We start from the raw sequence: 26,404 nt of genomic DNA on the forward strand, positions 1-26,404 counted from the left end.
AGATTTATTGAGATATAATTGATATACAATTTTAAAGTGTATAATGTATTGGGGTGCCTGGGTAGCCCAGTCAGTTAAGTGTCTGACTCTTGATCTCAGCTCGGGTCTTGATCTCAGGGTCATGAGCTCAAGCCCTGTGTTGGGCTCCATGCTGGGCATGGAGCCTACTTAAAAAAAAATGAAGTGTAAAATGTATTGATTTGATATATTTATATATTCTGAAATTATTACTACCATAGCATTAGCTAATACCTTTGTCATGTCGCATAATTATCATTTCTTTTCTTGTGATGAGAACATTTAATATCTACTCTGATAACTTTCAAGTATACAATATGGTATTATTAGCTATAATCATCATGCTGCATATTAGATCTCCAGAACTTATTCATTTTATAACTGGAAGTTTGTACTCTTTGACCAACATCTCTTCATTTCCCCAACTTCTCAGGCCCTGGTAATGACCATTCTACTGTTTCTATGAGTTCAGCTCTTTTAGATTCAACATATAAGTGATATCATACAGTATTTGTCTTTCTCTTAGCAGAATGCCCTCCAGGTTCATCCATGTTGTTGCAATGGCAAGATTTCCTTCTTTTTCATGGCTGATAAAATTCCATTGATCAGGTGAATGATCCTTTTAATTATTGAATTTGGTTTGCTGATTTGGTTTGGCTTTGTGGAGGATATTTGCATCTATGTTCATCAGAGATATTGGCCTGTAATTTTCTTTTTTTTGTAGTGTCTTTGGTTTTGGCATCAAGTCCATTTTCATTCAAAGAGATTATTGATAAGTATGTATTTATTGCCATTTTGTCAATTGTTTTCTGGTTGTTTTTGTAGTTCTTCTCTGTTCCTTTTCTTGCTCTCTTCCTTCGTGGTTTGGTGGCTTTCTTTGGTGTTATGCTTGGATCCTTTTCTCTTTATTTTTTTATGTATCTATTATAGGCTTTTGATTGTGGTTACTATTGTGTTCATATATAACACCCTATGTGTATTGCAGTTTATATTAAGTTGATAGTTGCTTAAGTTCAAACACATTCCAAAAGCGCTAATTTTACTCCCCCTTCCACTTTTTATGTCTACGATGTCATATCTAACATCTTTTATTTCATGTATCCCTTGACTACATTTGTAGATCTAACTGATTTTACAACTTCTGTTTTTTAACCTCCTTACTGACTTTATAAGTGATTAATCTGCTCTCTTTACTATGTTTGCTTTTACCTGTGAATTTTTTTCCTTTTGTAATATTGTTACTTCTAGGTATGGCCTTTTCTCTCCACTTCAGAAATTCCCTCTAACATTCCTTGTAAGTCTGGTTTGATGGTGACAAACTTCTTAACCTTTTGTTTGTCTGGGAAACTCTTTAGCGCTCCTTCAATTCTGAATGATACCCCTGCCAGGTAGAGTATTCTTGGTTGTATGTTTGTTTGTTTGTTTGTTTTTTACTTTCAGCATTTTGAATATATTTTGCTGCTCCCTTCTGGCCTGCACTTTCTGCTGAAAAATCAGCTGATGGCCTTATGGGGTTTTCCTTTTTATGTAACTGTTTTTTTTTTTTTTTCTTGCTGCTTTTATAATTCTTTCTTTATCATTGATTTTTGCCATTTAAATTATTATGTGTTTCAGTGTGGATCTCCTTGGGTTGGTTTTATTGGGAGCTATCTGTGCTTCCTGTACTTGGATGTCTGTTTCCTTCCCTGATGAGGGAAGTTTTCAGCTATTATTTCTTTAAGTAAATGTTCTTCTCCCTTCTCTCTCTTTTCTCCTTTTGGGACCTCTATAAAGTGAATGTTATTATGCTTGATGATGCTGCTGAGTTCCCATAACCTATTCTCATTTTTTATTATTCTTTTTTTTTTCTTTGCTGTTCAGCTTGCTACTTTCCATTACCCTATCTTCTAGACCACTGATTTGTTCTTCTGCGTCCTCCAATCTGCTATGGATACCCTCTGGTGTATTTTTCATTTCAGTTATTGTATTCTTCAGTTCTACTGGTTCTTTATATTTTTTCATATTTTCTATCTTTTTGTTGAATTTCTCATTGAGTTCATCCGCTCTTTTCCTAAGCCTGGTGAATATTTTTAAGACCATTACGTTGAACTCTTTATCAAGCATATTGCTTATCTCTGTTTTATTTAGTTCTTTTACTGTGAGTTTTATCTTGTTCTTGCATTTGGAATGTATTCTTCTGTCTTCTCATTTTGTCTAACTCCATGTTTATTTCTATGTATCCGGTAGGTCAGCTACGTTTTCTGGTCTTGAAAGTAGTGGCCTTTTGTAGTAGAGGTCCTGTGGTACCCTATAGTACAATGTGCCCTGGTCACCAGAACCAGGCACTCCAGCGGTGTCCCATGTGTGGGCTACATGCACCCTCCTATTGTGGCTGAGCCACAGTTACCGTCAGCCCAGCCAGCTGCAATGACCCGCTTTGCTTGCTGTAGGCACACTGGACAGGGTTTGCTCCCAGCACTGTTGAGAGGCCTGGCTCTGACCACCACAAGCTCACTGGTGGGCAGGGCGGGCAGTCAGCCTAGCTCTCTGCAATTAGCCTCTCTGCCACAGCTGCAGGTACATCAAGGGGCAAGGATTGCTCCCTGTGTAGCCCACTAAGAGGTCCAGTTGCAAAAACTGTGGGTGCACCAATGTGTGTGGTTATCTCCCCCTCTTCCTGGGGCAGGAATCACTTTGGAGTGGTGCCTGTTCTACTCTGGGCTGCCTGTTGGGTGTGGTGGGGCAGGAGCTGCTTTGGAGGAATGCCTGCCAAGGCAGGAAGGCTGGGTGGAGTGGGTCCACAGGGGAATGCCAGGGCTATGCATACAGTGCTAGCAAGGTAGGTGGAGAGGGCTCGCACTGGCTCTCTCAAGCTCTGGCTATCTAGGCTAGGGGAGGGAAAGAGAAATGGTGCCCACCAGCATTTTTGTTCCCAGAGAAATCTCCTACAGATCTCTGCCCCTCCAGTACATGTTCTAAGATTAGTCAATAAATCTTTATGTACATCCAAGGTGTTTTTCAAACTGCTGCTTCTATGCTGTGTTTTGGGTCTAGTTATTTAATATTCTGGCTCTCCAAGGGCAGGGACTTGGTTTCCCATCACCCTCCAGCTCTTCCAAAGTTAAGCCCACTGGTTTTTAAAGCTCCTGCAGTTAAAACCCACTAATTTTTAAAGCTTCTGGAATTAAGCCCCATTGGCTTTCAAAGACAGACGTTATGGGGATTCATCTTCCCGGTGAGTCACCAGTGCTACGGGTGCCAAGAGGGGGGTCCAATCCTCTAGCTTCTCTGTGCTTGTGATGTCCCCCCTGTTTGTGATTAATTACACCAGGGGTTTCTTTCCCAACAGTGTCTCCACCACTCCTGACTTTTTCAATATGATCTTTATGACTCGCTGTGGAAGATCTGTGCTGTGGGTCTTCAGGTTGTTTTTTGAGTTAGTTATACAGATGTAGTTGTTACCTCTGTGTGTCAATGGGATGAGGTGAGCTCAGGATCCTCCTACCCTGCTGTCTTCCCGGGTGCTCTTTTTTTTGTTTTTTATCTCTCTGTTGAACTTCTCATTTTGTTCTTGTATTGTTATTGTTTTCCTAGTATTGTTAAATTGTTTATCTATATTGTCTTGTGGTTCTCTTGAGCATCTTTAGAACAGTAATTTTGAATTCTTTGTCAGACAATTTCTGGATCTCCATTTCTTTGGAAGCAGTTACTGGAAGTTTCATGGATTCTTTTTTTTTTTTTTACATTTGTATTTAAATTCTAGTTAGTTAACATACTGTGTAATATTAGTTTCAGGTGTACAACAGAGTGATTCAACACTTCCATACAATACCCAGTGCTCATCACAACAAGTGCACTCTTTAATCCCCATCATTTATTTAATCCATCCCTTCCCACCTCCCTTCTGGTAACCATCAATTTGTTCTCTAGAGTTAAGAGTCTGTTTCTTGTTCTCTCTCTCGCTCTCTTTCTCTTTTCCCCCTTTGCTTGTTTGTTTTATTTCTTAAATTCCACATGAGTGAAATCCTATAGTATTTGTCTTTCTCTGACTTATTTCACTTAGCATTATACTCTCTAGTGCCATCCATGTCATTGCAAATGGTAAGGTTTCATTCTTTTTAATGGCTGAATAATATTCCAGCAGTGGCTGGTTGCAGACACACACATAGTGTGTGTGTGTGGGGGGGGGGCGGTCAGGACAGGCAGCAAAGCCAAGGCCAACTATGGGCTCATTGGCAGCTAAGAGGGTTCTGTCTGTTGGTATGCTTTCCTGGGGCTGGCTACACACTCTCCCTGGGCACGTGCACCACAGTAGATGCTGGTGATGGGGTTCAGGCTGGGAGCAGGAAGATGCATAGCTGAAGGTGCTAGCTATAGGGAACTGTGGTGGTGCGGGCCAGTGACAGAAGAAAGGGCCTGATCCTGGCCTGTGGGGGCCCTGAATGTTGGCGTGCTCTCCTGGGGCTGCTCACTCTCTCTGTGGGCATGTGCGCTGTGGTGGAGGCCAGTGATGGCATTCGGATGGCAGTGTGCACGGGCACAGCTGGAGTTGCTAGCTCCAATTGTGTGCACAGCTTTGGGGTTCAGCTGGGGAATCCAGGCAGGCATCTTGCCTGTATGCAGTCACAGAGACCTGAGCTGGCTGCCAGTGTGTATCTCAGGTCCCAGTGGGGACAGGAAGGGACTCAGGCAGCTGGTGTCTTACACTCATGAAGCCACAGAGGCCTGGGATGGCTGCTGATGAGGCTCCTGTACTCCAGCAGGGGCCAGGGGGAGGGAGTCAGACAGCTGGTGCCCACAAACACAAATACCTATGGGGTGAAACCTGGTGAAATCTACAGGGGGCCTGCAGCAGCTGTGCTGGCTGTTGGTTTCTTCTTCAGTGGTGAAATCTGCTGAGTGTCTCTGAAGAGCAGGTCTTTGTGAACAACAATCGCTCCTGCTGCCCAGCTGCTATTAATAGCCCTGTTTTTCTTTCTTGTTCTTAGTTGTCTCTGTACCTTTCAGCTTTGCTGGTCTGGGTGGGGTGAAACTGAAATGGTACTTTTGTGCAATGCTCCAAAAAGGGGAGGGGGAACTGGTCACCCACCCTGTTCTTCCTTTCCCGGTGAGGGAAACTCTAGCTGGGGAGTTTCCACTTGGCATTCAACAATGCTACCTTGGGGGATGGAATGATGCAGGCAAAATGAGGCTGTCTTCCTTCTCTTCTTGTGAGATTATTCTGTTTTTTTTTTTTTTTTTTTTCCAGTATGTTGCTATAATTTCTCAGATGAACTCCAGAGCTCTCTCAGAGCTGTTTTTGTTCATGGATAGCTGTTTAATTGTTAATCTTTGTTGGGAGGATGGAGAGGCTAGGGTCATTCACATCACCATTTTGATCCCCTATCATAAGTATTGTCAAGTAATGTCAGTTCTCTGACTTGGTTCTCTTTCTTCAGTATTGTTTTGGCTATTCTGAGTCATTTGCTTTTTCATATGAACTTTGGAACCGGTTTGTCGATATTCACCAAGTAACTTGCTGGGATTGCACTGAAGATTAAGTAGGGAAGAACTGACATCTTAACAATATTGAGTCTTCCTATTCATGGCAATGGAATATATCTCCAGTTGTTTAGATATTCTTTGATTTCTTTCATAAGAGTTTTGTAGTTTTCCTCATATAGATCTTGTACTTTTTTTAGATTTATGTCTATTTCTTTTTTTCTTTGGTGCTAATGTAAATGGTGTTGTGTTTTTAATTTCAAATTCCAATTGCTTATTGCTGGCATATAGGAAAGCAGTTGAAATTGTATAATTAACATTTTATCCTAAAACCGTACTATATTTGCTTATTGTTCCAGGAGTTTTTTTTGTTGAATATTTGGGATTTTCTACATTGACAATCATGTCATCTGTGAACAAAGACAGTTTTATTTCTTCAATCCCAATCTGTATACCTTTTATTTCATTTTCTTGTCTTACTACATTAGCTAGGATTTCCAGCACAATGTCGAATAAGAGTGGTGAAAGGCGACACCTTGTCTTGGTCTTGATCTTGGGAGGAAAGCTCTAGTTTCTCATTATTAAGTGTTAGAGGAAGTTTTCCTCTATTTCGAGTTTTCTGAGAGGTTTTTTTTTTTTATCATGAATGGATGTTGGATGTTGTCAAATAATATTTCTGCATTTATTGATAGGATAATATGATTATTTTCTTTAGACTATTGATATTATCAATTATGTGAATACATTTTTAAATGTTGAACCAGCTTTGTATACCTGGAAGAAATACCAGCTAGTTGCACTGCATATTTCTCTTTATGCATTTCTAGATTCAACTTGCCAGTATTTTGTTGGGAATTCTTACAAATATGTTCATGAGAGATACTTGTCTGTAGTTTTCCTTTATTATAATGTTTTTGTCTGGTTTTGGTATCAGGGTAAGGCTGGTCTCATAGAATGAATTGGGAAGTGTTCCTCCTGCTTCTATTATCTGGAAGTAATAGTAGAGAATTCATATCATTTCTTTCTTACATGTTTGGTACAATTCACTAGTGAAACCATTTGGGTCTGGTGCTTTCTCTTTGGACAACTACTAATTCTTGATTCAGTTTTTTAAATCAATAAGAGCCTACCCAGATGATCTATTTTTCCTTCATTTATTTAAAAATATCATAATTTCTCTTGGGACTTCTTTGGCTTATTTATTATTTAGAAGTTTGTTGTTTAATTTCCCAAATATTTTTTTGAATTTTCTACCTACACTTTTGTTATTGACATATATGTTAATTCCATTGAGGTCTGAGAGCATATTAGATATGTCTATCCTTTTAAATTTGTTAAAATGTATTTTATGGCCCAGAATGTGGTCTATCTTGGTGAATATTCCATGTGAGCTTGAGAAGAATGTGAATTCCCTTGTTCTTGGATAAAGTTTTCTATAAATGTCAATTAGATGCAGTTGGTTGATGATGCTGTTCTGTTCAACTCTCTCATTACTGATTTTCTGCTTGCTGGATCTGTCAATTACTGACTGAGGGATGTTGACACCTTCAAGTATAATATTGCATTCATATATTTCCCCTTGCAGTTCTATCAGTTTTGCCTCACATATTTTGAAGCTCTGTTGTTAGGTGCATACACATTAAGGATTGTTACGTCTTCTTGGTGAATTAATTCTTTTATCATTATGTAATGCTTCTCTTTATCTCTGATAATTTTCCTTTCTCTGAATTCTGCTTTGTCTGAAATTAATATAGTTACTCTAGCTTTCTTTTGATTAACATCTTTGTTCATCCCTCTCCCCCTGCTGCTTCTTTTTTTGTGGGGGGTTAAACAATAGAAATTTATTGTTTCACAACCCTGCCCTTTTTAGCTATTTCTGTCCTTATATTTTAGGTTTCCTATAGACAATGTATAGTTGGGTCTTCCTTTTTTATCCACTCACACAGTGTCTTGTTTTTAAGAGAGAGTATATTTTGGTCATTCACATTTAAAATGATTATTTATATAGTTGGATTGATACCTACCATATTTGTGTTTGTTTTCTTTTTTGAAGAAGAAGAAGAACAAAATGTTATTTTTATTTATTTTATTTATTTATTTTTTTAAATTTTATTATGTTATGTTAGTCACCATACAATACAGCATTAGTTTTTGATGTGGTGATCCACGATCCATTGTTTTCATATAACACCCAGTGCTCCATGCAGTACGTGCCCTCCTTAATACCCATCACTGGGCTAACCCATCCCCCCTCCCTCCTCCCCTCTAAAACCCTGTTTTTTGGAGCCCATAGTCTCTCATGGTTCATCTCTGTGTTTGTTTTCTACTCAGTGGTCTTGCTCTTTGTTGTTTTTTCTTCCCCTCTTTTCTTGACTTCTCCAGTATTAATTGAATATTGTATATGATTGTTTTCTCTCTTAGAGTTATATTTTCATTTTAACCTTGAATTTAACACCACAGATTATAAAAAAGAAGCTGAGTGTAACTTTTTCTGAACACTCACAGCATGCTAGGTACCATGGAGAAGATCAAAAGTGCACTAGTAGATAATTCAAGGACACTTCCTCTGAGGAGACAAGACTAGCATGTGAATCCATGTTTAATTGTTCTTCCTGGGTGGAAAACACATTTCATACTTCCACTCCCAAGCTTGACTTCCAGGCCTATTTGCCTCTCATTCCACCTTTACTTCTTCCAGTGAAATTATTACCAGTTGTATTCAGGATAAGGAGAACTTAGTCTTAACCAATATCCAGCTTGAGGTGGTAAAAATATATCTAAGCAGAGACATCAGATGATAAAAAGTAGGTGGTGAATATTCAGGGAAGAAGGTGATAGATCATATTTGAGTCAGTCAATACATCTCTCACCCGGTGAATGCATAGAAAATTTTCAAACGCGTTCTTCTAGGGTATCCCTAAAACAAGTGTCAAAAAGATAAAGAGGATTCCCCAAGAATATGCTGTAGCAGTAATCAGGCATAATGCAGAGATTATAGACAATCTTGACAGATGGGTCATCTCCCAAGGTGAAGATACATTAAAATGGTCACAGTGTCCCTATATGGAGTCAGATGTTGTGTTAATCAGTATGGGAAACAAATCCAATAACATGTTGAAATTTGACTCCAAAATCTTGCTAGAAAACCTGCAGGCTTTGACCACTGCAGAGATAGGTATAGGTCTTGGCAAAGAAGAGAGGTCTATATATTCATTCACATATGGTGTATGAAGAAAAGTCACAGAGTCACCAACAAAGGTTTAAGAAATGGCTCCTTAGGACACCTTCATTTTCAATACAGGAGTTACAAAAGGAGATTCTTACAGGACCAAAGGAGTGGTCATCTCTTCCAGTGGGCATAAGGCAAAGGAAATCTTTTCTCAGATATGAAGGGAAGAGGAATCTGGAAACAATTCTTTTTTTCTTTCCCTTATTATTTCTGATACTAAAAGTCTGTAAGTTTTGAAACTGGAAAGAGAGCCTCAAGTTCCACATAATTATATCATTAAATGTCCCCAGCATCTGTGATTGCATGATAACTGCTAGAAAGTCGATGGCATCCCAAACCCTTTTATAGATTATTTTTCTCATTATTTTCAGCTCGAACACTACAAATATCACAAAAACCTGCAATTACAGTAGTGCCATAAAAATATGAAGTTGACAAAGTCTTCTGTTAGAACAGATGGGCCTCTAGAGTTCCAACCAATGCAGATTAAAAGCTATTATAAAGTATAAAATCAGGCCATTGTGCATTTTAGCCATACTTTTAACAAAAAGCTCTGCTTCATGTGATCATGATGACCTGTAGGGCCTGTAGTTCTTTATTGCATGGAAATTAAACAAGTTTGTTGATGTTTCAGTAGTTATGTGGTTTTGTACAGAAATGAAGACGTGCATGTAATGCTCAGATAGAAGATATCTTTTCTTAGGTTTCCAGGGCATATGCTATGGTGGATAGTTATTTTGTTTGGCAACCCTAAATCTGAATCCCCTTTCCAAGTTTGGAAAATCAACAAATTATGAGTTTTGTTTAAAGGCAGAGCTATCTCTCTTTATAGGAGTTGAAAGTGCCAGACACTCTTTTAGGTTCCCCTAAAGCTTTGATTCAGGCATGTGATCTGGGCTCAGACAATCATATGCAGCCCTAGTGGATGTTAAATCCAGGATAAATGATGCAAAGAATCAGAATCAGGTAGGCTTTCAATTAAAATTCCTCAATGACTCCTTGTTTTGAAAATCCTTTCTGATCTAAACAGTAATTATGCATAAGGTATAAAAAGTAAAAATTTTTAAAAATGTAATTGAGAGCAAATACAAGAGACATATATCCATAAACAAGAAATTGAGCTACAGGCTTACTGAACTCATAGCCCAAGAACAGGCAGTGATAGTCAGAAATTTAGCTCCTGCATGACCAATTAACTGGAGTGATTCAGACAATTCAGGGAAACAGAAAACATGGTGTGGATCCCAACTCATCCCCTTAAAAGGAGCCTGAAGAAATTACCCCAAAGGTTACCTGAGGCTAGAGCTAGAATAAAGCTGTAGGCCTACAAAAGTAAAAGCACAGATACATAGCCTTGGAACCTGGGTTTGAACCAAGCCACCAGCTTGACCGGATCTGCCAAATTCCCCAAGATCACTGTGAGAGAAGACTGAAAATGTCATTATTAGACCCAGTTTTGGACTGGGAGCCCAGGAGGACATAAAGCAGAAGCTACAAAACTGTTAAAGAGAAGAATGCAGAGATGAATAAGAGAAAGGGGAAAACTGAGGCTACAAATTAAAATGCAAAAATGCAAAAAAAACCCCACTAATGCGATGAAAAACAATTACCAAAGCAAACAGTTGAAACAAAAATTAACTCCACAAGAAATTATTTTTATATGATGGTCTGACAAAGATTTGAAAAAAAAAAAGTGTTGAAAATGTTCAGACATAAATGAAAGCATAACTTTGACTAAAAGAACTAGGAAAAATACATAGATGTTTTAAAAGAACTGGTATATTTGAAAACAAATCCATTAGAATCTTGGAAATTAGACCTGTAATCAGAGAATTAAAAGAATTACCTAAAGACAAGACCAAAAAAAAAAAAAACCGAAAACAAAATCAGTGAATTAGTACAAAATCCAGAGGAATAAGAAAGAGAAGATAAAAGATATAGAAGATAGATTAAGATGCTCCCACATTTGTAAAATAGGATTTTCAGAGGAAAAGAAGGGAAGGAATGGTGGGATGTGATAACGTGAAGATATGATTATTGGTAATTCTTTAATTAAGGAAAGCTTGACTGTGGAGAGTAAAAAGCACTCAGCACCTAATATCATAAATTTAAACAAATAGACATCTAGACATTTCATAGTACAGATGCAGAATTTCAAAGATGAAAAGATCATAGTAAAAAGACAGACTTACAAAAGACAGACTACAAGTTAATAACAATTCCGTTGAGAGCAGACTTCTCTCAATTTGTCAGCACCTTATCCTTAAGTGCTGACAAAGAAAAAGAAATAATATCTCCACAGGGGAAAAAAATAACTCTCAATTTATCATTTTTAAACCAGCTAACCTTATAATTTAAGTTTGGGGTGGGGGAGAGCGGTGAAGAAATAGAAGGCATAAAAATACCAAGAGATTTCATGTACATAAACAAACACCAGTTAGAAGATCTAACGGGAGATAAGAATTTCTTTGTAATAGTAAAAAATAAAATACTTGGACATAAACTTAAGAGACATTAGAAAATATAAGAGCAAAATTCTACAACACTCTTAAAGTGCAAAACTAGACATGAATAAATGGAAACACATACCATATTCTTCTCTTGAAAGAATCAACATAAAACCATTTCAGATGTCCTTAAATTTACTTATAAATTTAACACAATCCAAACTGTCTTAGTTTGTTCAGGCTGCTGTAACAAAATACCAAAGACTAGGTGGCTGATGAAGAACAGAAATTTATTTCTTAGAGTTCAAGAAAAGGCACTGGCAAATTAGGTGTCCAGAGAGGGCCCATTTCCTAGATGGTCATCTTCTCTCTATGTCCTCACATGTAGAAGGGGCAAAGGATCTTTCTGATAACTCTTTTATCAGGGTATTCATCCTATTCATGAGGGTTCTACCCTTGACCAGATCACCTCCCAAAGGCCCCACCTCTTAATATTATCACTTTGGGGGTTAAGATTTCAACATATGAATTTATTTTTATTTTTATTTATTTATTTATTTATTTTTAAAGATTTTATTTATTTATTTGAGAGAGAGAATGAGATAGAGAGAGCATGAGAGTGGGGAGGGTCAGAGGGAGAAGCAGACTCCCCGCCGAGCAGGGAGCCCGATGTGGGACTCGATCCAGGGACTCCAGGATCATGACCTGAGCCGAAGGCAGTCGCTTAACCAACCGAGCCACCCAGGCGCCCATTCAACATATGAATTTAGAGGTAACCTAGATATTCAGTCTATTGCACTAACCAACAGAGAAAAAAAAATACCAACAATTACTGTTTTGGAGCTTGACAAGTTGATCATAAAGTTCATTTAGAATCACAAAGAGGTAAAAATAGCTAGGAAAACCTGAAAAAGAAAAGTATTGGTGAAGGGTCTAGTACTACCAAACATCAAAACACAGTATATACACTTTATAATTAAAACACTTGGATATTGGTACAGAAATAGACAGATATACCAATGGAAAAGAACAGAAAATCTAGAAAACACGATTGTACATAGAATTTAAATATACAGTAAAAGTGGTGTCTCAAATCAGTGGGGGAAGAGATGAACATTTACTTAGCTGATATGGGCTAACTGGATGGCTTTATTGAAAAAGATAAAATGGGATCCACCCTTCACACCATATACCAGGATAAATTCTAAATGTATCAGAGATTTAAAAAAGAAAATAATACCAGAGGAAAACATGGGAACACTTCTCTGTAGCCTCAGAGTGGGGAAAACTTTCCTATGTTTTAAAATCCAGAAGTAATAGGGGAAAAGATTGATTTATTGATTAAACTGAAAAAATAAAAACAACAAAATACCATGAGTAAAGTAAAAAAAAGAAATAAAAACTGGGAAAAAATATGGAACTTCCAAAAGTAAAGAAGAAAAAGACTATTATTCCCAGAGAAAACTGGGGTAGAGATATGAATAGACAATTCACAGAAAAGAAATGCAAGTGGACCTTAACACTAAGACAGTTAACTCAAGATGAGAGAAATACAAAGTGTGCAGAAAAAAACATTTCATACTTGTGGCGCCTGGGTGGCTCAGTCGTTGGGCGTCTGCCTTCGGCTCAGGTCATGGTCCCGGCGTCCTGGGATGGAGCCCCGCATCGGGCTCCCTGCTCTGTGGGAAGCCTGCTTCTCCATCTCCCACTCCCCCTGCTGTGTTCCCTCTCTCTGAGTCTCTCTCTGTCAAGTAAATAAATAGAATCTTAAAAAAAAAAAAAAAATTTTCATACTTAACCAGAGTGGCTGACACAACATTGCTGGTGGTAGTAGAAAATGGAAGATCCCTCTGGAGGAAAATTTGGCACTATTCCTGCAAAATTTCATATGCATTTACCCTGTGACCCAGTAATCTCAATGCTAAGTATTCATTTCAACGATACATTGCCAAAAATGCAAAAAGATATATGTACAAGGTTATCCATGGAAACATATATAATGATAGGAAAAGCAGGAAATGGTCCCAAATGTCTATCAGTAGGGAACTGGTTAAATATGTGTGGATTTGAAAAGAGAAGTGCTACGCAGGAGAAAAAACGAATAAGAAATATCTCTGTATAATACTATGAAGTGATCATCGGATTTGTGGTTTAGAGAAAAAAAAGCAAGAAGGGGAAAACAGTGCAGATGGCATTTTTTTAATCTAGGAAAGGGGAAGTAATTATAAATGTGTGTATAATTATGTTCATGTGTACATTTAAAATGAAATGATAATTCATAATATTTAAAGGGGTGCCTGGGTGGCTCAGTCATTAAGTGTCTGCCTTCGGCTTAGGTCATGATCCCGGAGTCCTGGGATCCAGCCCTGTATCAGGCTCCCTGCTCAGCCAGGAGCCTGCTTCTCCCTCTCCCTCTGCCGCTCCCCCTGCTTGTGCTCTCTCTCTCACTCTCTCTCTCTCAAATAAATAAATAAAATCTTTCAAAAAATGGTTATTTATGGAAAGAATAGGGTAAAACCTATAACCCTGATTTTGAGTTGGACGTATCATTATGAACTCAAGATGTGTTCTCTTTTACAAAAAATATATATATATATATATTTCTTAGTTTTGTCTACTAAAAAGTCATAGAGACAAAAATCAACAAACCAGAAGTAATCAGCAGCCACTAGAACCCAGACTGTGGTCTCTAATTTCCCATTAACAGAAACAGAGCTCCTGGACAGGAAATGTATGAGATGAGCTTGAACATAATGTGATATCATAAAAGCAAGAAGCTGTCAAAGAATATTAGGGCTGTGTCTTTAGGACACAGGAACCAATGTGATCAAAGATGGGTGTGTCTAAATAGCATGAAGGATAAAAACATGCAAGGGACTTAAATCCACAAGTTTATAAGGACATTTAAAAACATGCTCTTTGGTCATCCTCAGAGGATACTAAAGAGCCTATGTACTATTTTGAATTGAGAAATAAAGAGGGGGGAGGATCAAACATTAATTATGCCTTTCTTATATGAACTGTACCTCAGGGTAAGCAATTACTTGGTAAGTACAAGTTTATCTTTATAAGTATTCCAGTTAATAAGTGAAGAAGGGGGGCGCCTGGATGGCTCAGACGTTAAGCATCTGCCTTCTGCTCAGGTCATGATCCTAGGGTCCCGGGACCGAGCCCCACATTGGGCTCCCTGCTCAGTGGGAAGCCTGCTTCTCCCTCTCCCACTCCCCCTGCTTGTGTTCCCTCTCTTGCTGCCTCTCCCTCTGTCAAATAAATAAATAAAATCTTAAAAAAAAAAAAAATAAGTGAAGATGGAATAGCAAAAATAAAACATCACCATTTTATAACCCCTATTTATTTAATGGATATATGTAATGATCAATAATGGCTGTTAATGGCATAAAAAGAGACAACTAGACATTATGTGCTTCCTAGTGGGTGTATACTGCACCACCTATGGTAAGATATATGAGTAAATTTAATTAACTATTAATTTAAAATAATTATAACTACCTTTTGTATTTAAAATAAATATAAGATTAAAACACTAAACAAAATCAAGATTTCCCTAAATATGTTGTTGGTGGTAAAAGCAGACTAAGGACCTTGTCATGGTTGGGATAAGGATACAGATATTGAATAACTTTAATTTTCGTTAGAAAACTTAAAGAAGAATATGTATTTTAAAATTTGGAGATAACAAATTAATAAATAAAAGATATGATATATGGCTTCCAAATCAGCAAATGGGAAGTTTTATCTATCAAACAGAAGACATGAAAAAAGCAACAAAAAATAATTGGATAACAGAAAATATAAAATAAATCAAAATACATTAGTAATTAAAATAAATGAAACAGATGACACTCTTATTAAAATAGTGGAATATTTTAAAATTCAACTATATAAGGCATAAATAAAAGAATATCTCACAAAAATGTTGAAAATAAAGGAATGGAAAAATATGTACCATGCAAATACTCACCATAAAAAGATGCTAAACCTATATTAATATGTCAAATTAGAATTTGAAGCAAAAAGCACTAACTGGAATAGAGAGAGAATTTGCAATAATATAATGCAAATTCTACCAGAAAGATATTGTATGTAACTTGTATGTAACAGACAATATTGCCTCAAGACATATATACAACAATCCATAATCACAATGGGAAATTTAAGAACATCTCTATTATAAACCAATAGAGCAAGCAGACAAAAAATTATCAAGGATACAGAATCTTTGAACAACAAAATTAGCAGCCAATAAATATAAAATATACATTATATCCAAACATACATGGAATGCTTGCAAAAATTAATCACTTACTAGAACTTAAAAAAAGTCTAAAAAAGTATAAAAGATCTACTGTTATAAGGTGCCTGGGTGGCTCAGTCAGTTGAGCATCTGAGTCTTGATTTCAACTCGGGTCATGATCTCAGGGTCGTGAGATCAAGCCCCATGTTGGGCTCCTTGCTGGGCATGGAAGGTGCTTAAGATTCTCTTTCTCCCTTTACTCACTCCCCCTGACCCCAGGGCACGTGCATGCGTGCACTCTCTTAAAAAAAAAAAACCACCTGTTGTTACACTGACCGTGTTCTTCTCTGACCAAATAAATTGAATTAGAAATCAAGCACCAAAAAAAAAAAACTGGTTAAAAACACAACAATGTTTGCACACTTAAAAATGCTCTCAGAACTAACTCATGATAAAACAAGAAAACTTCGGGCTCCCTCCTCCGGGGGAAGCCTGCTTCTCCCTCTCCCCCTCCCGCTGCTTGTGTTCCTGCTCTCGCTATCTCTGTCTCTGTCAAATAAATAAAAAAAATCTTTAAAAAAAAAAAAATAAAAAAAAAACAAGAAAACTGCAATAGAAATCACAAAACAGAAATCTAAAACTGAATGACAATGAAAGTACTACATTTTAAAACTTGTAATATGCAGCTAAAACAGCATTTAGAAGGAAATTTACAGTCTAAACTGTATTTGTTTAAAAATGAAAAGATTGAAAATAAAGAAGTTAATTGAAAACAAAGGAGTTAAGTGTTCTCTTCCAGAAATTAGAAGAAGAGTGACAGACTTTCAGTTAATACGGAAGAGACAGATTTTATGGGACTAGAAAATCTTAAAAACAGACAAACAGGGACGCCTGGGTGGCTCAGTCAGTTAAGCGTCTGCCTTCGGCTCAGGTCATGATCCCCCGGTCCCAGGATTGAGCCCCGCGTCGTGTCAGGCTCCTTGCTCAGCGGGGAGCCTGCTTCTCCCTCTGCCTGCCCCTCCCCCTGCCTGTGCTCTCTCTCACACTCTCTTTCTGGCAAATAAATAAATAAAATCTTTAAAAAAGACCCAGACAAACAAAAAGCTTCCTGGAAACAAGAATAGGAAGGTATTTTTAAAAAAGATATACTCAGGAAATAACAATAAGAACAAAGAAACAAAAACATGGAAAAACCTCAATAAAATGGCTCTCTCAGAGCACGAGAGAGCACAAGCAGGGGTAGCGGCAGAGGGTGAGGGAGAGGGAGAAGCAGGCTCCCCGCTGAGCAGGACCCTGGGATCATGACCTGAGTGGAAGGTAGACGCTTAACGGACTGAGCCACCCAGGCGTCCCTATAAGAATGTTTTTAACACACGCCAATCATAAGAATTACTAAGAGTTGAAAATGGTTGCTTCTGGGGAACAGAAATGGGAGCAATGTGACAGAGAATGTGTTATTTGTTATGTAACAATCTGTTTGCACAAGTATATGAGTTTTCCAAATATATGTATATATAACTTTTATAAAAATAAATTTTAAAAACGTGAATGGACTAACACTTTAAAATAAGTTGGAATAAAGGGGACAAGAGCAATGAAAGTGAAGTGGAAAACAAATCTCTGGTAATAAATGAAAAAGGGAAAAGGCACAAATAGTCTTAGGAGCAATAAGGTGCTATGACATTACAAACAGAATTTTCTAACATTAAAAGATAATACAAGGAAAAAGAGAAATTTATTTCAAAGCTTAGATGAAATAAGTAATTCCCAGGAAAATATAAATGATAAAAATTGACTCAAGAAGTAAGAGATATGAATTAAGCAATACAAATTAAAAAAAAAATCCAACTAGTTATCAGATGTCTTATTCAAAAAACATCATGCCTAGTTAATTTTATAGGAAAGTTTTATCCACTCTCAAGGAACATATTCTCCCTATCCTATACAAACTTTTAGAGAACATAAGAAGGAATGCTACTGGACTCATTTTATGAGGCTAATAAAACCTTGATACCAAAATTGGATAAGGATAGTGCAACAAAATTAAACTTATACACCATCCTCACTTACAAACATAGATATTAAAGTTCTAAGAACTTATTAACTTAGCGACAGTGCCTATTAAAAAATATATTATACTAAAGTATCAGTTTTCTATTGTCGTATAACAAATAACCACAAAACTTATTGGTTTGAAACAACACCCATTCATTATCTCACAGTTTCTGTAGGTCAGAAGTTCAGACACAGCTTAAATGAATCTTCTGCTTAGGGCCTCACAAGGCTGCAATCAAGTTGTCAGCCTGGGCTGGGGTCTCATTTAAGTCCTGGGGTCCTCTTCCAAGCTCACATGATTGCTGGCAGAATTCATTTCCTTGCAGCTGTAGAACTTATAATGGCTTGTTTCTTCAAGGCCAGCTGGGGAATCTCTAACCACTAGACCCTCTTTTAAAAAGATAGCCTAATTAGGTCAGGTTCATCCAGGATAACCTACCTCTCTTTTGATTAACTTAAAGTCAAGTGACTAGGGACTTTAATTGCACCTGAAAAAAATCCCTTCACTTTGCCACCTTCTATTGATTAGAAGCACATTTAGGTTTTACACATTCCCCGGGGAAGGGGATTATACAAAGGCGTTGATACCAGAGGGTGAGAGTTACAGAGTACATCTTAGAATTCTGCCTACCATGACCAAGTAGAGCTTATCCCAGGAAGCCAAAGATGATTGAACATAGAAAAAAACTCTATCAATGTAATAAATATGCTGTATTACTAGATGAAAAAAATACGATTATATAGAGAAATATTAAAAACACATTCAGTAAAATTTAACACTCATTCAGGAAAAAAATCCTCCGGCAAATTCAGAAAAGAAGGTAACTTCTCTAACCTATAAAAGCATCTATCCAAATTTATCGAAAATGTTTCTAGTCCAGCATGTGAGGAAGCTTCAAAGTCACCACCCTAACAAGTAAGAAGTTGAGCAAACTGAAAAATTAACAACTCTCATTAGATCTACAAGAGAGTTGGTGTCATAGAGCAAAGCACTGTCCACATAATTGGAGAGACACAGAGAAATACAGAGAATCACAACTTACAGGAGCAGAAACCCATGAGCAGAAACCTCTGAAGGAACCAGTTCTGGGGTAGGGAAGACTGAACTGTAATTGATGAATTGCTGGAGGCTACTGTGCACCAGTCTGAGAGATGAAAGCTCCACAGAGACCCAGTTATCGAGGGAATCACACTCATTTGTGAGTTTTACCTCCTGGAGCTCAACCAGGCTCTCATCACCAATATTGGAGATTATTCCCTCACGCTTGCAGCAGGGGGAGTGGCAAAGAAACCATTCCCAAATACTTCAGAGTGTTCTGTTCTTAACAAGGTCTGCCCTCAGGAGAAAGTATTTATTTATTTATTTTAAGATTTTATTTTATTTATTTGACAGAGAGAGATAGCGAGAGAGGGAACACAAGCAGGGGGAGAGGGAGAAGCAGGCTTCCCGCGGAACAGGGAGCCCGATGCGGGGCTCGATCCCAGGACTCTGGGATCATGACCTGAGCTGAAGGCAGACGCTTAATGACTGAGCCACCCAGGCGCCCCAGGAGAAAGTATTTAACCAGAGATTAACCTGCTGGGATTCTATCAGAGCCTAATTGACCTGGGGCAAAGGAAATACCCTACCCCAGCCCACTCTAGCCATTCTGTCCCACCAAAAGGTGGGGCGGGGGGGGGGGGGATCTAAGAAGCCCATATGAAGTTCACAGTCCAGAGGCATAGACTCAAAAAAAAAAGGACTGAAACCTAATCATAGAACTATATGCAGTATGTTGCCCCTCCTCCCACACCTCACTAACACATCACTGAAGATTTACTTGCAGTCATTCCTTTTACCCGGTACATCATGTTTGGCTATCAAGAAAGAATTACAAGACCTACTAAAAGGCAAATAACACAGTTTGAAGAGACAGAGCAAGCATCGGAACCAGAGTCAGATATGACAAGGATATTGGAATGATCAGACCAGTAATTTAAACAATTGTGATTAATATGCTAAGGGTTCTAGTGGATAAAGTAGATAGCATACAAGAACAGATGGACAATATAAGCAGAGAGATGGAAAGTCAAAGAATGAATCAAAAGAAATGCGATAGCTAAAAAAAAGTGAAGAATGCCTTTGATGGGCTTATTAGTAGACTGGATAAGGCTAAGGAAAGAATCTCTGAGCTTGAGGATATCTCAATAGAAACTTCCAAAACTGAAAGGCAAAGAGAAAAAGGGTAAAAAAAAAAAAAAAGAAAACCCAGAATAGAACATCAAAAGGTGTAACATACATGTAATGGGAATACCAGAAGGAGAAGAAAAGGAGAAAAGAAAAAGTAGTTAAAACAATAATGACTGAGAGTTTCCCCAAAGTAATGTTACACACCAAACCACAAATCCAGGAGGCTTGGAGAACACTAAGGAGGATAAATGCCTTCCTTATGTATGATTATATGTAAGCAAAAGAAATGATACAAGGGGCAAGAGGGAGGAATTAGGGTTATTTTGTTAGGTAAAGTACTTGCACTACCTGTGAAGTGGTGTAGTGTTTTTTCACAGTGGACTTGGATGCGTTCTAAATGTATATTGCAAACTCTAGGGCAAACGCTAAAAAAAAAAAAAGAGGCATAACTGATATGCTAAGGAAGGAGAGAAAATGGAATCCCATGAAATGCTCAATTAAAGCCATAAAAAGAACAGAAAAAGAGTGGAAGACAAGAATAGGAACAAAGAACAAGGCAACAACTACAAAACAGTAACAAAGTAACAAGTAATCCCTTTAAATGTCAATGGTCTAAATGTACCAATGAAAAGACAGGTTGTCAGAGTGAGACAAAAAACATGATCCAACTCTATGTCTATAAGAAACCCACTGTATTTTTTATTGAGTTATATTCAACATACAACATTATGCAAGTTTAAGGTGTACAACGTTGATTTGAGACACTTATCATACATTTATTGATATATTTATACTGCAATATGATTGCCATAGTACCATTAGCTAACACCTTTATCGTGCCGGGGTGCCTGGGTGGCTCAGTTGGTTAAGCGACTGCCTTCGGCTCAGGTCATGATCCTGGAGTCCCGGGATCGAGTCCCGCATCGGGCTGCCTGCTCGGCAGGGAGTCTGCTTCTCCCTCTCCCGCTCCCCCCTCTTGTGCTCTTTCTCTCTCTCACTCTCTCTCTCAAATAAATAAATAAAATCTTAAAAAAAAATAAAATTAAAATAAAAAAAAACAACAAAAAAACACCTTTATCGTGCCACATAGCACCTCTATCACATCACATAATTACCATTTCTTCTAGTGTTGATAACACTTAAAATCTAGTCTCTTAGCAAGTTTATTGTTTACAGTACAGTTTTGTCTATAGTCACTGTGCTATGTCTATAAGCACTGTACTGTTATCTCCAAGACTTATTTACCTACTAGTAACAAGTGTGTACCCTAAAACAATATCTCTCTCATTCCCACACCCCCACCCAGGTTGTTGCAAATGGCAGAATTTCCTTTTTTCTCATATCTGAATAGTATTCCGTTGTACAGTTAACTCTTGAACAACACAAGGGTTAGGGGCACTGACTCCCCACATAGTAAAAAATCCACATATGACATTTGACTTCCCCCAAATTTAACTACTAATAGCCTACTCTTCACTGGAATCCTTACCAATGATATATACAATTGATTAACATGTATTTTGTATATTATATATATATACTATATTCTTTTTTTTTAAACATTTTATTTATTTATTTGAGAGAGAGACAGATAGTGACAGAGATAGCACAAGCAAGGAGGAGAGGGAGAAGCAGGCTTCCCGCCGAGCAGCGAGCCCGATGCGGGGCTCGATCCCAGGACCCTGGGATCATGACCTGAGCCGAAGGCAGCCGCCTAACCGACTGAGCCACCCAGGCACTCCTATATATACTATATTCTTACAATAAAGTGAGATACAGAAAAAATATTAAGAAAATCATAAGGAAGAGAAATACATTTACAGTACTGTACTGTATTTATTGGGAAAAAAAATCCATGTATAAGTGGACCCCTCAGTTCAAACCTGTGTTGTTCAAGTGCCAAATGTGTGTGTGTGTGTGTGTGTGTGATATTTTCTTTACCCATTCATTCTTGATAGACAGGTTGTTTTTAAATCTTGGCTATTGTGAATAATGCTGCAATAAACATGGGAGTGCATATGTCTCTTCAGTAATCTGTTTCATTTCTTTTGGTTATATACCAGAAATGGTATTGCTGAAACATACGGTAGTTCTATTTTTAATTTTTGGAGCAACCTCCATGCCATTCTCCACAATGGCTGAACCAGTTTACAATCCCAACTGTGCACAAGGGTTCTCTGATCTCCATACCTTCATTAACACTCATTATCTCTTGTCTTCTTGATAATTGCCATTCTGATAAAGGCGAGGTGATATCTCATCACGGTTTTGATTTGCACTTCCCTGGTGATGAGTGATGTTGAGCAACTTTTCATGTACCTGTTAGCCATTTGGATGTCTATGTAGTTTCTCTGCCCATTTTTAATCAGATTATTTGTTTTTTTTATTGAGTTGTATCAGTTCTTTATAAATTTTTTATATTAACCCCTTATCCAATACATTGTTTGCAAAATTTTTCTCCCATTCTGTAAGTTGCCTTTTCATTTCGTCGATGGTTCATTTTGCTATGACAAAGCCTTTAAGTTTGGTGTGGTCTCATGTGTTGATTTTTCCTGTTTTTTGTCCTTTCAGTGTCACGTCCAAAAAATGATTGCCAAAACCAATGTCGAGGAGCTTCTTACCTGTTTTCTTCTAGGAGTTTTACAGAAGAAACCCACTTTAGCTATAAAGACATATATAGATTAAAACTACATGAACAGAGAAAGACATACCATGCTAACAGTATTCAAAAAAAGTAGGAGTAGCTCTACTAATTTCAGACAGAACAGACTTCAGAGCAAGAAGTTTTCAGGGACGAAGAGGGGCATTACATAATGATAAAAGGGTCAATTCTCCAAAAAGATGTAACAATTTTGTGTGTGTGTGTGCGCCTAACAACAAAGTCTCAAAATACATGAGGCAAACACTGATAGAACTGCAAGGAGAAATAGATGAATTCACTATTATAGTTGGAGACCTGAACACCCCTCTATCAGATATGGATAAATCCAATGGGCAGAAAATCAGTAAAGATACAGTTAAGCTCAACAACACCATTAATCAACTGGGTATAATTGACGTCTATAGACTACTTCATCCAACAGCAGCAGAGTACACATTTTTCTCAAACTCACATGAAGCTTTCAGCAAGATAGACCATGTATTGGGCCACAAAATACCCCATAACAAATTTAAAAGACTAGAAATCAAATGATATGTCCACTCAGGCCACAATGGAATTAAACTAGAAATCAATAACAAAAAGATAACTAGAAAATCCCAGAATACTTGGAGATTAAACAATACACTTCTATATAACAAAAGCAAAAACAGTGGTTAGAGGGACATTTATAGCTTTGAACAAATATATTAGAAAAAAAGGAAGGTCTAAAACTGTTTATAGTAGTTTTATTCATATTTACCAGAATTAGAAAACAACTGAAATGTCCTTCAGTAGATGAATGGATAATTAAACTGTGGTACATCCAGATAATGCAATATTATTCATCTCTAAAAATAAATGAACTATCAAGCCATGAAAAGACATGGAAGGACCTTAAGTGCGTATAACTAAGTGAAAGAAGCCAATCTAAAAAGGCTACATACTATACGATTCCAAATACATGACATTCTGCAAAAGGCAAAACTACTGAGACAGTAAAAAGATCAGTGGTTGTCAAGGGTTGGTGGGGGGTAGGAAGGAAGATGAATAGACAGAGCACATATGATTTTTAGGACCATGAAAGTACTCTGTATGATACTATAATGATAGATAGATGTCATTATACATTTGTCCAAACCCATAGAATGTACCATAGTGTAAACAATGGACTTTGAGTGATTATGATGTGTCACTAACTGTAACAAATGTATCACTCTGGTGTATTATGAATATAGGAGGCAATGCATGTGGGATATAGGAAATATATGGAAAATCTCTGTCCCATCCACTCAATTTTTCTGTGAATCTAAAACTGTTCTAAAAATTAGTCTATTTAATAAAAATTATGGAAAACATCATTTAAAAAATAAGAAGCATGCCCATAAATCTTAGGAATAAGACAAAAATGGCTGCCATTCTTTTTTTTTTTTTTAAGATTTTATTTATTTATTTGACAGAGTGACAGAGAGAGAGCACAAGTAGACAGAGTGGCAGGCTGAAGCAGGCTCTCCGCTGAGCAGGGAGCCCAACGTGGGGCTTGATCCCAGGACCCTGGGATCATGACCTGAGCCTAAGGCAGGTGCTTAACCAACTGAGCCACCCAGGTGCCCCCCCTCCTTTTTAAGCTTTTATTGCCATTCTTTTTTTAAACTTAAAATTGTATCTGAGATTTTCAGCAATGCAATACGATAAGAGAAATAAGAGATAAAAGGGGTGGAATAGAAACGTAAAAGTGTCCTTATTTGCAGATGATAGGTTGTTTGCAAAGAAAATTCAAGAGAAGATGCAAACTCCTTGAAATAGTAGAAGTGTTCAGCAAGGCTATTAAATACCAGATCAACATATGAAAACCAATAGCATTCTTAGGCACCAGCTATAGATAATTAGACAATGGGAATGGGATGGGAAAGAAGAGTCTATTAGCAGTAACAATACAACCACAGAGTACCTAGCATTAATTCCTTCAAAAAACGTTCAGGAACATTGAGGTGAAAAGTATACAGAGCTATGAAAATATAATAAAGAAGACAAATACACACAGACACACACACACATATATATAGAATATATACTATTCTTCATGAAAGGCAAGACTCACCATAATAAAATTATCAATTTTCTTAAACAAATCCTTTCAATGCAATTGCAATAAAAATACCAATAATGGTGTTTTTTAGACCATGATGTACTTATCCTAAAGTTTATGTGAAAGATCAAAGGGTCACTAATAGCCAAGAAAAGTTGGAAGAACAGTGTATATGAATTTGCCTTATAAGACATCCTCTTGGGGCTCCTGGGTGGCTCAGTCGGTTAAGCATCTGCCTTCAACTTAGGTCATGATCCCAGGGTCCTGGGACGGAGCCCCGCATCGGGCTCCCTGCTCAGAAGGAAGCCTGCTTCTCCCTCTTCCACTCCCCCTGCTTGTGTTCCTTCTCTCGCTGTCTCTCTCTCTCAAAAAATAAATAAAATCTAAAAAAAAAAAAGACATCCTCTCATTATAAAGCTAATTATCATTAATGTAGCATTATGTTGATAGAGAAATAGAGCAATGGAACCAAATAGAGACTTCAGTTAACAGACCTACGTATGTAAAATAGAAAATCTGTAAGAGGCAACTCAGCAGGAAAAGAATTCACTAAATGGTGCTGTTGAGGCTGTCCTCAGCCCTTTTGTCTCCTTCTACCTATATACACTTTTCTTAAAAACATCATCTACCCTTTGGAATTCATCTGGTGATTTCCAAATCTGTTCCTCCATCCAGATTTCATCCTTAATTTCTGGGCCCGTTTATTCAATTGTTTATTGGAAATGTCCTCTTAGAACTCAAAATATGCAAACTGAACTTAATACATTGTCCCATAAATCTGCTCTTATTTATGTACTCCCAAACTCAGTTAGTAGACCCACCCTTTACTCTATTAACAAGCCAGAACTCCCTGGAAGCCATTCTAGACCAATATTTCCCAAAGGCAAACCCAACAGAACAGAATATTAATAGGTAAAAGTCGTTTGATAAAATAAAGTTTTGAACTTTTGGGTTAAAAAAAAAGCAACAACAGATCTTCCTTGTCGAATTAGTTATCAGGGCCCTTAATACTCTGGTGTGCATTTAAGCCCAAACTTGTGTGGATCACAGGATGCCCTTTTTATTTTATTTTATTTTTTACTATTTTTTAAAGATTTTATTTATTTACTTGAGAGAGAACGAGAGAGCACAGAGGGAGAGGGAGAAGCAGAGAGCCCGATGCGGGGCTCGATCCCAGGACCCCCAGATCATGACCCAAGCCAAAGGCAGACGCTCAACCGACTGAGACACACAGGCACCCCTAGAATGCCCTTTTTAAATAAAGTATTTTGCTGCAGGATTAAATTTCTAAGAACTTAAGGAAATATTTTTCTTTCTTTACTTCTCCCATCTCCCAATAATCAGTAATTGCTTTGAGTTTATTGCCTAAATATCATGGGACTTCTCCCTTTAGTGGCCACAGGCCTTTGAACATTCAGTCTCACTCCCTTTATCCCAACCCTTTCTCCACACAGCTGCCAGTGACTCATGTAACAAAAATGACTGTGTTAGTCTCCTGCTTAAAGCACCTCAATGGACCAACATTTCAATGGAAAGCTCAAAGTTCCTTAGTCTTGCAAGACCACTTACTTATCAGCCCCAATGTTCCTGCTCCTTTCCAATGTTTCCCACCCCAGTGATAGTGAAGCACATATGGCCTACCAAGTATGTCCCAGCCTTCATTTTCTCTGTACCGTCCTCTGCCTACAATTCCACACATTGTGTGTTATGTCCAAGGATAATGGTTTCCACTTGCTGGACTGGATTTTATAGTCTAATTGAGAAACCGATAGTAACAAGTGTGGAATAATTGGCAAGTAAGATTATTAGCCTGGTGGGTGGGTTTATTTCTAGGCCTTGATGCTTTGTTAACTGACCCCTGCGCATCTGTGTAATGACTTCTGATCAAGGTTTCTCGTCAGAACTTTGTGTTATACCCTGTTTGATGAAAAAACGTGCCAACATCTATGGGCTTTTTCTGTAACTACAAATCTGATTCAGTCTTTGGCAAAATACCTCTTTATCTTTATGACCGTCTCTTTATTATAGTGGAGTCATATTGAC

The sequence above is a fragment of the Neomonachus schauinslandi genome, chromosome X (genome assembly GCF_002201575.2).
Source record: "Neomonachus schauinslandi chromosome X, ASM220157v2, whole genome shotgun sequence".
NCBI classification, from domain to species: Eukaryota; Metazoa; Chordata; class Mammalia; order Carnivora; family Phocidae; genus Neomonachus; species Neomonachus schauinslandi.